At 31.0% G+C, this 5,287-nt stretch overlaps 1 non-coding gene across 1 annotated transcript; it reads left to right on the top strand.

The window, feature by feature from the left end:
- The first annotated feature begins 510 nt into the window (after positions 1–510).
- On the top strand, positions 511–582 carry Trnad-guc (transfer RNA aspartic acid (anticodon GUC)). Its single transcript has one exon. It is a non-coding gene; the product is annotated as a tRNA-Asp (tRNA).
- The last annotated feature ends 4,705 nt before the right edge of the window (positions 583–5,287 follow it).

Below are 5,287 nucleotides of genomic sequence, written 5' to 3'. Positions count from 1 at the left end.
AATTTTTTATTTGCTTAATTTGTACTAGAACTCATGCTCGGCGTTATAGGAAAATATGCACGTATAGGTTAGAAAATGATATATAACCACAAAACCATTATTGCATCAGGATTGTGGCACGTTTGAAAAATCTGAACGATATAGAAGACATTTGTCCGAAAGTGGAATATTTACGAGCAATAAATAAATACTAAACAAAATGTGCTGCCCTAGGTAGTTATCTATACAGTTTCAATACTGATACGTATATACACTTACAAATTGGACGAATATCAGTTAAAATAATTAAGTGTATTTGGATATTGTTGTTTTTATTAATTGCAAAAACGTTTTAAATTTACACGAACATTTAGAATTTCGAAATAGAATATAACATTTCTGATTTACAAGCTCGTATAGAATATCCATGAATAAAAAACATATAGGTAAATTTCTATTCAATTCTATAATAAAATAACTTTTTTGAATTGAGAACGTATTTTATTCCCGTATTTTGTTCGACTCTCATCATCCTCGGTAGTATAGTGGAAAGTATCCCCGCCTGTCACGCGGGAGACCGGGGTTCGATTCCCCGCCGGGGAGGTGTTTTGTTATTTTATCTGACCTTATAACCAGATAATAGCTTAATTTTACAAATTATTCTTTATTTTTATTTTTTATACTTTTTATAGTGGTACCGTGTCCTAAATGAACATTTATTTCTTTTCTTTGTTTCTAATCGTAGAACAAATAAAATAATTGTGAATATTATGTTATTGTTGTTTATTGAATTGTTTTTTTTACCATAAGCGGAGTCTGTGGCATGATGATGGATCCGATGCAGCCGAGCAAGGAACACGTGAATCGGATTTTGTGTATACGTCGGAAACAGCTGCGATGTGTACATGTAGATTATGAAATGAAAATAAATCATAAACTTGCCATCCAAGATTACTTAAATTGATAGCCAAGGTAAATCTGAATGGAAATCATGAGAAACTACATTTTTTGTACGAATTATAACAAAATAGGCATCACGCTTATCTTATCCAGCAAAAAAGGGTGGGCCATACATAGCACAGCACCAGCGAATAACGTATGAATTAGAAGTATATTCTTTGTAAGCTTTATCATGATAAATATTGCAATCATAATTCCTGAAATATTGACCAATGCCAATAAACCAAAATTGATATACTTGATTTCTTGTAACCTTATAAAATTTTATCATTATATATGACTTATATACAAATATATAACTTGTCCATCACGTGAGACAAACTATTCTTAACCTTTTCGATCGAAACGTATCTCTCAATAGCTTGACATAACTATCGCTTGTGCTCTCATCACATGATAGCTTTCGAAGAGAATTCTTATCTAGATTGATTTTATTTTTCTCAGCTGCATTTTCTAAGATAGTTATGGCTCTGTCTTTTCGTCCTTTTGTTAGAAGCTATCTTGGGCTCTCATCTAAAGTGTATATGTAGAGAAAGATCAAAATTCCAACGAATATATTGTTCTTAATGAACATCTCTAGTTTAATATAAACCCATATAAATTATAAATGGTACAGCACAGCATCGATAGTATTATTCTATTTTTGGTAAAGTTCTTAAGTTTCTCTTGCTTATAAAATGTTATTTAAATTCAAACTCTGTGAAAATTTACAATATTTAACAATGACATAATAATGTAAATTGGCATGGTTTTTACACATAATTATTATCTAAAGCAACTGTACTTCCAGTTCCACCTATCCAAAACATTTTTACAGATTAAAAATGAGAATAGATATGCCGCCAATATGTCATTCTCTAGCGGATCTGCTAGTGGCACTGGTATCGCACCACAACATCGTAAAAATCTTGTAAGTCAAGCTATACTTCCAATTTCAAGTGTTGCCCTTCCGGCCTTTCTCTCTCCTGTTCATAATGTACAAGCGGAAAGGAGGTGGACATTTTCAGATTACATGGAATCTCTTGTTCAAGGAGTTCAGAGTTCAGTTCTTAATGACACAATGAACCTGACGAGCCCTTGCTCTTGTCACCAGTAACATTTCTGCTCTTATTAAGCCCCGTAGAATTATGCGTGATAATGGCAAGTGACCTGATAGACTGATATTGATCTCTGGGAACGAGGATGGACCTAGTGTGGAACATGTCATGGCCCCGTCTCATATCAGAGAAACTATGTTAAAAGCCGAAGCCGCCACAGAAAAAGCTGAAACGAACAAACAATCCAAATATTGTTGGAGTTACTACTCCTTATAGTTTAATGAATAATGATGAATTAAATAGTGTGAGTTTGTTGAAAATAGTGACCCAACACATAATTTGATGTGACAGAAATCCAATACAACCGGATAGAGATCGGGTGATGAGACTGAGAATTTTTTTTGCCAATAATCCAATAACTTTTTAGTAACCCGACCCCGAATTGTAATTCACGCCAGACAGTCAGGCTGATTTCCAGGCTTATAATTAACTAGACCATCAAAATAGTTTTCCTAATAATTTGAATTCTTAGTATATTTATTTTTTTACGAAAAGTGAATATCACTTTAGCTTACATAAATACATACATCGACTAAAAAGTATCTCCTATGACCGATTACAGAAATTTTATTCCAATGTAAAACCAGTACCAATTTGAGAAACTCCTCGATCCTAGAATACTCCAGTAATATTTTACTGCTATCTTTCTGCCATATCTGAAAATTAATTAGAAATATTAAACAACTGTATAAAATTCTTATATTATGTATAATCCATATGTAGTATTGAGATTAAACAGAAATTAACTTATTATTGATAATGGTTAAATTGACTCCTTTAATTCGTTTACATTATCACATTGCTAATTGAAGTGAAGACATTATCAAGCGTAGGCAATCTACTTATTATCAATCAAGCAATTAGATTTTCTGTAGTACCGCTAATTATTTATAAATAGACAAGAAAAAATTGTTCATTCATTCTTCAGTTCTTCTCTTGAACAGCTTAAGAGTTATGGAGTAAAATAATTTGGATGTAAGAGTAGATTTTTTTTTCCTATTTATGATAAAAGACGAATTTTGACTCCTAAGCAAACACTGGTACCAGTAATAAAAAATGTTTCCGTTAATTATCTAACATTTGTCAACGAGCAGTGAGCCATACATGCATCCGACGCCGTGGACTATTTTAATTGTACTGTTGTGTGTGACGACCTCTTCTATTATTGATACGGTTATCGGAACTAACAATTTAGTCATATAGTTTTATAACGATCTAGTGAAATTAAGAGGGAAAAACCAACACGTGTAGAAGCTATTCATTTCTCACTGCACAAGTGTATGAGGAACACTCAACAGATGCACCCCCTTGTAATGTATTCCCTTACTACCAAAATCCTAATGGACAGCAAGCCAATCTAGCTATTAACAACATATACTCACAAAAGCAACAAAACTGTCAGGATTTACGGAAATCCATTTTGAACCGTGTGGAATTTGAGTTGCAGAACGTGTTGTCAAATAAATCAATGTTATAAAATAAATCAAAGTTTATAAATTGCATAAATTATTTAAGAGTCATGAACAATTTTTTTGATTTAAAAATATTCATACATTTATCAAAACATTTTTTTATTATTAATATTAAACTTTATTCATTATCAGCTCTTTACAGAGCCAGGAGACGAATCCCCTAGATTTCAATTATTTTAATAAACGCAAATTAACCATCCCAAAAACAATTACTTATAAAGAAAAAAAGCCAACATAGTCGCATAATATTTTATTGAATTCTTACCAGTAGGAAATTAATTCAGTGACAAATATTTTATTAAAACTATTTATGTAATAAGCTAGCATTCTTGCCACCATTTCACGCGGTCAAGATTTATACAATAACTATTTTTAATACATATTTGCATATATTTAAGAACTTAATGTTAATAATTCTTATGTAATTAGCAAAAATACAACAGGATTTATATAAGTTTTCATGTACCAAAAAATCACTAACACTAATCATTGTAATATATTATATTTAACCAAACTATCGACTTTTCTCTCAATCAACTTTTCACAAAGAAAAACATACAAACATTCGTTAAATTACAACATTTAGATTTAATAAGCATTTTAAACGATAAGAATCAGGAAGTGTATATAAAAAAACGTATTATCATCATTTTTCATTATTTCCGGGAAAACGAAGATTTTTTCAAAGGCATTAATTTCACTACTGACAACCCATTAAAATTTGATGATAAAAATAAAATAAAAAAGCCAATTTAACATAGAAGATTATACCAGATTGTATCTTAGACTTTGATTTAACTTAAATACAAGCTCATACAGACATGACCAATACCAAGATTCAAAACGAACATTGAAGGTCAAATCGTTGATCAACAAATATTATCAATATTTTTTTATCATTTTCATGTTATGAGCTGACAGCCTCGTTCTAGTTGCTAGGTTATATTTCTTAGGTTCATATTCAGTGTCGAGTTCTTCTGTTCTCTGTGTATCCGTGTCAGAAATTCCATCCTATCGGACTATGAAAGTAAGGGAATACAAAGTGCACACGATGTGTTGGCGTACATATGAATGATTAGTATTAAATTTTATATGGTCAGAAAAACATTTATCGTCAGATAGGTCATAAGGCCGTTTCTTCACTGGGTAAGAAAATATGTTTATAATAAAAATGTGAACACTCTACATGGACTATTTTATATTGTTACATGGACAATTTGTTATATTATTTCGCGATTGCTGGGGAAACCTAAATAATAATAATTTCATTGAATATATAGTATGCAGTCACAGATTAAGATCTAAATACCGATTTAAATCATACTAATAAATTTAATAACAGCCGAGAACCATTTGTCCCTTCATTAAGGGCCTCAGAGGGTTTGGAAAAGGAGTCTTGATTTCCCCAGGGTTTTGGCCTTGTATCAAGTCTGGTAGATCAGCCTACTGCTGCTGACTAAGAATTTAAAAACGAAAAGGTAAAACAAACGCACAAAATATTAAGAAGAACTGATTTCTAAATTTATCAAACTAGTTCATTAAGAAAAAACTAAATCATAAAAGTAAGATTAATTAGATTTTTATTATGAACGAGATAATAAAACAAAATTAAGCATACTGAATAGAAATCATGATACTCGTCCACGACCAAAAGTTAAATCGTAATAAAAACATACTTCAGGTACAATGATTTTTGTCAATGTTTTCTTTCATCTTTATTCAACATAGAAATATTACATTTTTATAATGAATGTCAAAATACTACGACCGGTTCGGAAA

This window comes from Vanessa tameamea, chromosome 3 (assembly GCF_037043105.1).
Source record: "Vanessa tameamea isolate UH-Manoa-2023 chromosome 3, ilVanTame1 primary haplotype, whole genome shotgun sequence".
Classification (NCBI taxonomy): Eukaryota; Metazoa; Arthropoda; class Insecta; order Lepidoptera; family Nymphalidae; genus Vanessa; species Vanessa tameamea.
Note: the sequence above shows the minus strand (reverse complement) of the source record. Positions and strands in the feature narration are given on the sequence as shown.